Raw genomic sequence first — 12,711 nt, 5'->3', positions numbered from 1 at the left:
CAGTAACTGAAATTCCCTCCAGCTCTAGCAATGTAGGGTTTATCCACAAGGTCTTATGGCTATCAGCCACTTCAAGCTGGCTGCTTCCTCAGAGTTTACAGACCTATTCCCATTAAGAAGACCTTGAGCAACGATCTACAACTCTACCTTCCTTACTCACCAGCCATCTGACCCACATTGTCATGGTTTCTCAGGTGGCTGCCTCTTCTCAGACATCCATTGTATTAACCAAACAGGGTTCAGATAAAACGTACATGAACTATCCATACATTGACATGAGGTTAACAAGTGCCTTTTGAATATCTCATGACCATACATGACATTTCAACCATTATCCAGTGTAACCTTTTATAACTGCATCATTGTTGCCAACTGCCCATTGGAGTACCTTTTGCACATGCTCCAGCCCAAAAAAGGTCATCTCATGGGCAGCTTGACTAACAGTTTTTAAATTCTCATCAACCTTCTATTCTCCACTCAGCCATATCTCAAGTGGAAGTACAGCCTACACTGATAACCAGAACTATCCTCCAAGTGCCTCCATTAACTCTCCTAGCTGGCTCAGGTAAAGATCTTTAAGCAGCCTCTTGATAATCCTTTGTGGACTCAGGCCTTCTGTGCAGATCAGTTCTGCTAAAATTCCATTGATATAAATTATTTCCTTATGTGCCGAGAAAGGGGCTAGAAAAGTATATAATGTGCAAAGAAATGGTTTAACGGTTTTTTTTTGTTTGTTTAGTAACAACAAGGAAAGCCATTCGTTGGTAGTGAAGCAAGGCACTAGAAACTCAAGGTAAAAATAAATGTTTATGATGTTTATTTACCTAGAAGATTAAGTCAGTCTACTGTTAAGAACTAGTGTGGCACATGACCAGAAAGGGTTAAACATCCTGAAAAATAAATGACTCAAATTCAATGCTTAAAGACATGTGGGGAGATAATGTTTGTGTTTCAGTGTATTTACATATATGTCGGTAGTGGTCAACAATGTAATCAACAGTCCCTGTGTATGCTGTACTCTGTTAATTCAGAGATTAAAAGAACATCCTACCATTTAAGTGAATTGTAAACATAGTGTATCGCTGTATTCATCTCTCTTTTAAAATGTATAGCAAATCACCTGTAAATGGTGGAAAAACATTCCACCATTATTAATTAGGCCCTCATTAGGCCCTCATTTCCTAAACATTGTAGTTACTGTTCCCCGAGGGACTCCAACCTGTCAAAGAAGGCTTGAAATTATATAAAATATCCTTGGGTCCTGAGGACTGTTTAATCTAACAGACAAAGACATGACAAGATCCACTTGGCTGAAAGTTGAGGCTTGACTAATTCTAACTGGAAATAAGGAGCACGTTTTGACAGTAAGGCTAATTAACTATTGGACTAATTTAGCAAGGAATGCACTGGATTCTTCATCATTTACAATTTTAAAATTAAAATCAGATTTATTTCTAAAAGATACAGTTTAGTTCAACTACATGTTATTGGAATAGAAGCAGCAAATACTGGGGGAAATTCTGTGGCCTGTGTTATGCAGGAAGTCAGATTGGATAATCACAATGGCCCCTTCTGGCCCTAACATGAATTTAAAGAAAAAGAAAACAGGTAAAGTAAAGTGTCATGGACTGGGGGGACATGGTCCATGTATATTCCTAGCATGACACAATCTTATGCTAAAATCATATAATTATCTTTAGTCCAATAGAATTTAGAGGCCTGGTCAGATATTATGATGGTAAAGTATGCTTGTTGCATACATGAGTTGCAACAGTTTTACAATATCTTTTTTCAGACTTGCTCAAAGTTTACATTGACAATTCTAGACAAATAAGCATGTCAGGCCATGCTGAGATAAACGTCAATTACATGCTGATGCCACCGACAGGACTGTTGCAATGACAGGCTGTTTTGAGTTGGTTCTTGTTGACAGATGAGGAAAGACAGACTTAGGATTTAGAGGAAAGGAAAAATATTAGTTCTTTAAGTAAAGATTCTGCAAGTATTGTCAGTGTGATGTATGGAAAGCCACTGGACTTGGATGGATATACTAGAGGGAAAAGAGAGGCTGACACAAGGGAACTGAACTGGGGAACCTCCTAAAATCACAAGCTGCTACACCATGAGCTAGGGAGCCAAGCCTGCACAACTGGGGCTGTAACGATGCCTATTCTCTGCAGAGGGGGCTCAGAGGAGAATCTGTAACATGCACCCACCAGTGGGTTACCCAATATATGTGCTCCTACCTTTCTTTTGCAATGCATCTATGGATCAGCAATAATTTGGCAGGTTACGCTGGGCAATGCAACTTGGGACACCAATAAGCACGACTTGCAGGGCTGGTAGCCTTGGAATGGGTTTGTTTGGTTTGAATGGACCCTAGAACCTGTGCATACGAGGCAACATTTGAAGATGGCACCATTTTGAAAAGCTGACTACAGCTTCTCTAAAGCATAGCAAGATTCACTGCCCAGCACAGTCTCCCTGGCATCTCTTACACAGAGATAATGCCTCTGAGCACTCATTGACTGCACCATGTGCCCTCCCACAGTGCAAAGCTTTGACTCTTAGAGGTGTAATTTAATCCATATTGTTTTATGCTTCTGGGACTTGTCATCCCTGTGACCATGTCCAATTACCATTCCGTTTCCTACATTATGAACATACTAAAAGCTGGCTCTCAATGTGCAATTAATAGAGTTGTGCCTCCTGTTTAAGAAAACCAACTACTGATTGAGTGCGTCAATAAACATCACAAATGGGCTACAGTCTGGACAAACATGTCATAAAATAATATGGCAGTATGTATCTACAGCACCTGAGAAAAGGGGTGAATGAAGGCATCCATTGTTCTATGGCATATGAGTTGAAAGTCAGGGGAATAATATCATACAACACTGTAATTGTAGAAAATAGTTATGAATGTGCCATGTTGATATGTGTCAAGCAAACATTATTTCCCAATCCCTGACCAGAATAGATTCTGTTACACAATTTTATATACTGGGCACAATGTCTAAGCCCAACCCTGACTGTGGGTCAAGTTCCAATACAAACTGACTAGGTTAGTTGAAACAGTAGATCAGATGCATAGTCTTGAAGGCATTTGTGTTCTTTTCTTTATCACAATCCCTTGGTGTTCACCTACAATTATATAAGATCAGGCAGTCTCTTCATTCTGAATCCATGAAAAATTTTTGAAAACAGTCATTACAACTAGACATTTGGCACCTAAATTGCAACAAAATTTCCACCGGTGAAACTTAATGTTTACTGAGAAACTGACCCTGGGCTCTTTTGAAAATCTGGCTCACCTGAATGTGTGTCACCACTGTACTATAAACCCAGAGAGCTTGCATGCTGCAGGAAGACTCTATTTATGGCTCTTTAAGTAAAGTGGGTCCTGCACTGTAATTCCTAGAAATCTCACCACCAGGCTTTCAAGACAGATCTTATGGGAGTTTTTTAAGGAGATGGCTCAACATGGTCAGAGAAAAGAAAATGAAAGAATGAGGTCAGAAAGTTCTTGATCAGCAGCAGGAAGGAAAGGAAAAACTTTCAAGAGGTAGGTGTAGAGCAGGTTTCTTTGTTTGAAATAGGAGAGCAGCTAAGCCCATTCCTCTCACTTGCTACAGAGAAATAGGCATAACATTGTTGCTGTGACTGTGGCTAGATGATCTCAGTGCAGGAGAAGGAAAGCTAATTTGGATCAGTTCTCTTCTAGCTGTAGATCAATGACTACCAATTGGAGCCAGATAAATACAAGAAAATGTCTAGGACTATACATTCAAATTTTGTAATTAAGTCATCTCAAGCATGTTGACCACAACTTTGTTAACTTCCCACAAATATTCCAGCAAATTATACTTCCGAGAGTGAATACTTGTGAAAGTTGAAATACTCACCAACAGCAAACTTCAAATTGTATATGCGATTGTAAATTCAAAGTCCCAATTTTTTCTCGTGTTGAGTAGGTATGTAAGCTATGAAGTCAGAGAACAAAAAAATACAAAAAACAATATATCTAAACAACAAAGCTCAATTTTTGAACATTCACAAACTGTTCACAATAAATCAACAAACCAGCAATTGTTTGGTGAAGAAAAGCATCAATAATTCTGAATAATGACTAAATCTGAGAAAATCATAATTTTCTTAGGAACGATTCACAAATGGTGGGGGAGAAGGAACATATCAAATAAGTTCTTTTCTGCTACCAGCTTTAGTGTCAATCTAGGCATGACATAGCAGAACTGATCAAGTGTTCATCTAGTCTAGAGTCTTTCCATTCCAGGTTCCAGTATACCACTTCCAACAATATTATGGGGAGTCAATTTCCCATAAATTGGTGATCAGTTTATATCCAGAAGCATTTTGGCTGATTCTTTGCAATTTTATCCTAGCTGTATATCAAATTCCAATCAATAAAAGATTACTCAAAACCCAATGAAAACCCAAGCTCGAAGGACTGGTGACCTTTTATCTTACTTGGCCAGCCATTGAACTGATATCCAGATGGGCCTTCAAAAATATATTTGGTATGGAAAGCCTACAAATACTTTTGACCAAACTGCAAAATATTATTCCTTCTATTTTCCTCTGTTTTCCTATTTAAACTTTTTTGACTGGAGAAAGTTCCACTGATCTGTGCAGTGACACACAATTTCTCTGTGCATTCTATGTGTGCATGTGTATGCATATATATTATATATAAAAATAGAGCTTGCAGTGACACATCTAGTGTGTGTATATATATATGGCATTTCTAGTGACATTTATAGTTACTGTTGTCTATAACTTTCCACTATATGACTCTGTTTTAAGTTTTGCCAAACTTTAACCATTTGGACTGAAATTTTACATGTTGGGCGTCTACTTCAGGTTGAATTTTTGAAAAGTTTCAGCTAAAATGATTCAACCATTTCCAAGAACAAGATTAGGAGAAAACAATGCTTTGCCCATATTAAAAAAAAATTCTTACAACTGTTTCATTGAGAAGCTCTAATACCTCCATGCTTTCAGTCAATGACTTGAAATTTGCTGGTGAGGGAGAGAGAGTATCACCTTAGTATCAGGGATGTGCCCTTTGCCATTGCTGTAAAAGTCTGCCCAAATTTGACCAAATTTGGAGCCCCAGAAAAGTCTAAGTGTGTGCATCCTCAATAGAGACTTGTTAGAGTTTGGCAGCTAAATTCTCCAAAGATTGTATCTGAACTGAGCGCTAAGCATGCTCTATCTTCTCACTGTTTGTGTGTACTGACTGGACTGTGCATGCACCACCCCCTCACAGTGACTGAACATGCTCCTTCCAACAGGTACAGGGACTGAGAAGGACTTTCCTGCAATTGTTCCCCAGGGGTGCTGGGGGCTGCTGTGGTGCCAGGTACCAGAACTGAAAGCTGGGGAACTGTATCTTCAGTAGTCTCAATGGTCCTGCTGCTGGTACACAGGAGGAGGGAGTGTCCTGTCTAGGATGGTGAGGGAAGGGGAAACAGGGGCAGGGATATGAGCTGGGGAAGGGGGCAGGCACACAGTGGGGAGACAAGTATGTGAGTAGAGGTGGGGGACAGGACATGTGGACAGGAAGACAAGATCAGGAGGCCCAAGAGCTGGGGATGAGGGGAGACAGAAGTATGTGGGAGAGAGGAACAGGGATAGGAGCTCATATTGAAGATGGAAGTAGAAGCAGAATAAGGAAGGAGGTTGGGGCAGGACAGGGACTAGGAAAAGGGAGAGAGGCAAGAACTACGAGAGCAGCAGGAGACAAGGGCAGAAAGGTCTGTAACTAATACAGCATACTCCACTCCAGAAACTAGAAATGAACCCAGGATTCCCGAGTCTCAACATTTTCTGTCGCTTAGCAAATAGCTGTGAAATCTACTTGCAAAGTATATGTGTTATCCTCCTCTACTAACAGCCTTCTGCTGCTACTAGAGATGGGTGGTGTGGCAAAGCGACTCACGAGCCAGTGTACCACCTTGTGCCTAGCTACAGCATTCTTGGCGGGAGGAGAGTTCTCTGTAGGCTGGTCAACCAGCCCCATTGGTGGTCTCCTTTTGCCATGGTACTTGGTCCTCCAACTGGTCACCATTTGTCTCACCCATTTTGGGGTAAACCAGGGTTTTTACCCAGTAATCCCCAGACCTTACAGAGGTTGACAGCCTGCATACAGGTCCAATAGTCCTTTTGGCCCATTGTGCCTGGGATCTTCCTGCAAGTCTGCCCGGTGATGTTCTAGTGGACCCCAGTCTCTAGCTATCCTCTCTCTTATTCTCAGTGGGGTTCTGCTCCAGGATTAAACCTCTTGTCATTCCTCAATGCAATAAAGGAAGGGAAAGTGAATTAACAGAAATAAGGAAAAGCACCAGGTTTACTATCCTAGGATCCTCCAACCATCTGTCTATGACTCTGTGCTTGCAGACAACCGAAAGTAGCTTGACTATATTATGTGCTCCACCATCTCTTCTGAGCTGAGCTGCTCCTTTTTAAGACTTCTCCTCCAAGACTGGCACATCCCACAGGTGTGGCAGGGCAGGACTGCCTGAGCCCAAATCTGCACTTTAATCCCATCATCTCATGTGGGAACTGGACTTTACTTTCATAGAAAATTCCATTATTTCCATTTGTTTTTCTATTCCAAAATGGAACAAAAACAAAGCATTTCAGCATTTCCCACAAAATGAAGTTCAGAACAAACACTGTTTTGATCTAAATGTCTTGTTTCGATAAAATTGAAACATTTCATTCTGAGCTATAATTGTTTTTATATTTAAACAATGAATTTAGTTTTGAAGAGTCATTTAGAAATAACAAATCGAAACTTCCTACTTGGCAACTAAATCCCGCAAAATTCCATCTGTGCTGGGCATGCTTCTGTGTAGTAAATGGGGATAGGATTCTGTGGCAAAAGAATATTGATCATGTAATTAATAATTGTACTATAATGCATACACGCAAGGAGGGTGAGGTGAATTAAGGTTGGCATTTCCTAACTTTTGAGTGCTTGATTTTGCAATCTTAATAAAGTTCTTTTAAACATAGATAGATAATAGATAAAACCAACCAACAAAATGCACCTATGTTTGGGATACAATACTACAGCTGTTTAACTGTGCTCTGCAGTACATCAGTTATTTGATCAGTGTGCATAATAGCCTGCACTGATATGTTTCTTATCACAATTCTGTCTTTGACTTGAAACTATTTTAATGAAAGCTTAAACATACCTGGGAATGTGCCTTTCACTTTCATTCCTCCACAGTATTATTTATTGAATGGCTTTTGCTTAACTTCAATTGGTCTTTCTGTAAAATTAAAGTAAAACCTTAAAAAAAAATCCACCAGGTGACAACTCTGCCAGAGAAAGTTCACAAGTGCAAATCCTACTCCCTCTATATTACCTCCCAACTGATAGTTTACTAATTCTTTTCCACAGATAACATGCCGAACATCCTGTTCAGCAATTTTAAATGAGCCCATGAGGTCTATAACCTCTGCCAATATATTTTTTCTAGAGCACTGCGGAGGCAAAAAAAAAAAAAAAAAAACCACACTCAGTTTAACCTTGGATAAATGAAATGCTTTAGAGTACCACAGACCACAATTATTGATTTTTGTGATTTTTCCTGTAAGTTAGTGAGCAGGAATATTTCCAAAGATAGAGCAACAGTTTTTATACAACTCCTTGAGGGTTCCATAGAAAACCAAGATATGGTCCCAAGGGCCAAAACCAAACTAGAAGTTACAGAGGATAATGACCACAATGCACTTGGTCATATGCCTAGAGAAATTACAGCAGGAGAGATTTTGACAGGTTTGTCAACAGTCACACACCTCCCACGACACCTTTACTGAGATAGCATGAGGAGGTCTATTGACGAAGTTGAGGAAATGGTCAGGTCCTACTTTTCCTGCAGAGAGCGGGAGGCAGATAAGGTCTTGCAGATTCACATCCTGCTCCTATTGCTACTGCTGGGGCAGAGGGGGTGACTGGGAGTGAGGAGTAGGAGCTCAGGACGTTTGGGCTCCAAACACAAGCTCACCTCCTGCTTTTCAATGGGCATGGTATAACAATTAGATCTGGGCAAAAAAAAATTAGATCTGGACAAATAGTTTATTTGGCAAAAAACTCACTTTTGTTTGCTCCAAAAATATTTGTGAATTTGATCCAATTAGTTTCAACTTGTGAAAAGTTTGTCAGGGCCAACTTGGGTGGGGCATGTGTCCTTTCTAATCTTTAGCATGGTGGTGAGGGCAGTTGGCTGGGATGTAGGAGACCCAAGTTTGAATTAACACTCTGAAGCATAGACTTGACTCACATCTCCTACTGTCCAAATAAGCATCCGAACCACCAGGCTCTAGGCTATTCTACAGAAGATGGCTCACCATCTGTCAAGGTTCCTTCCCCACTCTGAACTCTAGGGTACAGATGTGGGGGCCTGAATGAAAAACCTCCTAAGCTTATTTTTACCTGCTTAGATTAAAACTTCCCCAAGGTACAAGCTATTTTACCTTTTGCCCTTGGACTTTATTGCTGCCACCACCAAGCATCTAACAGATATATAACAGGGAAAGAGCCTACTTGAAAACGTCTTTCCCCCCAAAATCTTTCCTGAACCCTACATCCCCTTTCCTGGGGAAGGCTTGATAAAAATCCTCACCAATTTGCATAGGTGAACACAGACCCAAACCCTCGGATCTTAAGAACAATGAAAAAGCAATCAGGTTCTTAAAAGAAGAATTTTAATTGAAGTAAAAAGAATCACCTCTGTAAAATCAGGATGGTAAATACCTCACAGGGTAATCAGATTTAAAACATAGAGAATCCCTCTAGGCAAAACCTTAAGTTACAAAAAGACACAAACAGGAATATACATTCCATTCAGCACAGCTTATTTTCTCAGCCATTTAAAGGAATCAGAATCTAAAGCATATCTAGCTAGATTACTTACTAAGTTCAAAGACTCCATTCCTGTTCTGTTCCCGGCAAAAGCATCACAACAGACAGAGAGAACCTTTGTTTCTCCCCCCTCCAGCTTTGTCTCCTCATTGGTCATTTTGGTCAGGTGCCAGCGAGGTTATCCTAGCTTCTTAACCCTTTACAGGTGAAAGGGTTTTTCCTCTGGCCAGGAGGGATTTTAAAGGGTGTTTACTCTTCCCTTTATATTTATGACACCATCTCTCCTGTTGAAGCTGTTCTACTTTTTATAACTACTTAAACAGTCATGGGACCAAAGAGAGAGCACATAAGATGGCTTCTATAGGCTTGTGATTAAGGCATTTACATGGATTGTAGGAAACATGGATTCAAATCCCTCATCTGTTACAGTAGGCAGGAAGGAGGTCTCCCATCCCCATGACTATATTAAAAGAACATTATTTAGGTTGCAAAGTTAAGCTCTCAAGAGTTTCTTAACTTTCAAAATTCAAAATCACATAGAAAATTCTGCAGTAACAAACTGTGCTATGTTTCAGAGTAACAGCCGTGTTAGTCTGTATTCGCAAAAAGAAAAGGAGTACTTGTGGCACCTTAGAGACTAACCAATTTATTAGAGCATAAGCTTTCGTGAGCTACAGCTCACTTCATCAGATGCATATCGTGGAAACTGCAGCAGACTTTATATATACAGAGAGAATATGAACCAATACCTCCTCCCACCCCACTGTCCTGCTGGTAATAGCTTATCTAAAGTGATCATCAGGTGGGCCATTTCCAGCACAAATCCAGGGGGGGGTGGAGGGTGAGAAAACCTGGATTTGTGCTGGAAATGGCCCACCTGATGATCACTTTAGATAAGCTATTACCAGCAGGACAGTGGGGTGGGAGGAGGTATTGGTTCATATTCTCTCTGTATATATAAAGTCTGCTGCAGTTTCCACGATATGCATCTGATGAAGTGAGCTGTAGCTCACGAAAGCTTATGCTCTAATAAATTGGTTAGTCTCTAAGGTGCCACAAGTACTCCTTTTCTTTTTGCAAACTGTGCTATGTGACTGCTTCTGTCCTCTTTAAATAAGTGGGTGAGGAAGAGGCAGATCCCTTGTTCTACTCACCCACCCACCAGCCAGCTGCACACTTTGAGGGCTGCAGCAAATTAATTCCCCCCGGAACAAGATGAGAGAAGTAAAATTGTTTGCTCTCTGAGTGTTAGTAAATGAAAGCACACTGACACAAGTAGGAAGACACAGTATGTTACATCTTCTAATTGTGTTACAATCCATTAACAAGACAGGAATTCAGATTGTCATGAAAAAGAAGAGGGGAGGTCTTTTCTGAGGACTGCTTCTTTTTTCTGTAATAGGCTTTACACACTCTTTTCCCCTCCCAGATCATATTAGTATTATTTGTATCAGCAAACAATAGCAGTGATCTGAACCACAGACTGAGCAAGCTAATACTTCAGTAAATCGTTGCTGCCTCCTGTTACATCTGTTCTGCTCTGTTCACTAATTGCCTGTCACAACCACTGAGCCATGGTGCCAGCCATGCTGCCGCTTCCTGTTTGGTCAGCTTGTCGTCTCCTATTAATCTGAGCCCTGTTGCTTTTCCCACAGCCTCTGGTTTTGCGCTCTAGATATAATGAAAATCTATTGCCTTTGTTGTGACAAAGTACCAACATTATAATTCAAGACAGAAAAAAGCTAATGACTTTTTTGTGTGAAAATTGACAGTCACTCACCATAACAGCATTTTTTTCCCCTGATACCCTGTTCACTTTCAGGACTATGTATCCTTCAGTGTAGTAGCAGTAGTATTCTATCAGCTGGAAAGGAGCTTATGGCATCAAACATTTTGTATAAGTGATAAGCGAGATCTAATCATAAAAAGGTAGTGCCAGGTAGAGTGGGACCATCATAAAGGCAGGTCAAAGCTAGACTTTTATTGGTTTGTTTGCCAGAAACCAGTTTGGATTAGCTAGATTTGGCAGTTTTTAAAGACTAATTATCTTTTCCACATTCAAATTAGTTAGCTCAGTATCCAGGGAACACGGGATATACATACATGTACAGTGTCAAAGTTCTTTGTCTAGTTCAGACTTTTGAAAGCTGATCCCATCCCCATCCTGCTTCTGCAAAATCAAACCAATCAAGCCCTTCTGGTAATCTCACCATGTCTTACGTTTTGGGAGGTGTCATTCAGTGGTGCTGTAATAGAGTCGGAGTGCTTTTCTTAGTATGTGAGCAAATATTCAGTCTTGTTCAAGACTTGTACATTGTTACTAGATTGGGGTTATTCAAAGTTCTGCATAGAGGGAGCTGTGCAAACAGCAGGAGAATTTGTTCAGTTCTTGAGGAGAGCTTCTTCCTGAGAACCAGACATTGGTTGAGATTCCCAAAAGAAAGAATTGCCTGCAATCACCTCTCTTCTAGGTTTGGTGTATGTGTGTAAAGACAAGTTACACATAAATTATTCATTATTTGTATTATCCTAGTAACTAACTAAAGACCCTAGTTGTAGACCAGGACTCTGTTGTCCTAGATGTTTCCATACCAATTTATATCCATGGATGCAGATATCCAAGGAGCTGCAGGGCTCTACCAGGAACGGCAACGGTGAAAGCAGCCGCATGCCAAGCCACCCCCACAGCAGCCAGCATCCTGCTTGGGCAGCTCCTCCAGTGTGGCTGTACCACCCCCGCCCCGCCCACTGGGGTGGGCACCAGGCTGAGTGGCAGAATATAAAGATAGATTCTGCTTCAAAGAGCTTAAGATCTATTAAGATCCAGCATGGATTCACCAAGGGAAGGTCATGCCTGACTAATCTAATCGCCTTTTATGATGAGATTACTGGTTCTGTGGATGAAGGGAAAGCAGTGGATGTATTGTTTCTTGACTTTAGCAAAGCTTTTGACACGGTCTCCCATAGTATTCTTGTCAGCAAGTTAAGGAAGTATGGGCTGGATGAATGCACTATAAGGTGGGTAGAAAGCTGGCTAAATTGTCGGGCTCAACGGGTAGTGATCAATGGCTCCATGTCTAGTTGGCAGCCGGTATCAAGTGGAGTGCCCCAAGGGTCGGTCCTGGGGCCGGTTTTATTCAATATCTTCATAAATGATCTGGAGGATGGTGTGGATTGCACTCTCAGCAAATTTGCGGATGATACTAAACTGGGAGGAGTGGTAGATACGCTGGAGGGGAGGGATAGGATACAGAAGGACCTAGACCAATTGGAAGATTGGGCCAAAAGGAATCTGATGAGGTTCAATAAGGATAAGTGCAGGGTCCTGCACTTAGGACGGAAGAACCCAATGCACAGCTACAGACTAGGGACCGAATGGCTAGGCAGCAGTTCTGCAGAAAAGGACCTAGGGGTGACAGTGGACGAGAAGCTGGATATGAGTCAGCAGTGTGCCCTTGTTGCCAAGAAGGCCAATGGCATTTTGGGATGTATAAGTAGGGGCATAGCGAGCAGATCGAGGGACGTGATCGTTCCCCTCTATTCGACATTGGTGAGGCCTCATCTGGAGTACTGTGTCCAGTTTTGGGCCCCACACTTCAAGAAGGATGTGGATAAATTGGAGAGAGTCCAGCGAAGGGCAACAAAAATGATTAGGGGACTGGAACACATGAGTTATGAGGAGAGGCTGAGGGAGCTGGGATTGTTTAGCCTGCAGAAGAGAAGAATGAGGGGGGATTTGATAGCTGCTTTCAACTACCTGAAAGGGGGTTCCAAAGAGGATGGCTCTAGACTGTTCTCAATGGTAGCAGATG

The sequence above is a fragment of the Lepidochelys olivacea genome (assembly GCF_965140295.1).
Source record: "Lepidochelys olivacea isolate rLepOli2 genome assembly, chromosome: 1".
Classification (NCBI taxonomy): Eukaryota; Metazoa; Chordata; order Testudines; family Cheloniidae; genus Lepidochelys; species Lepidochelys olivacea.
This window is presented reverse-complemented; position numbering follows the sequence as displayed.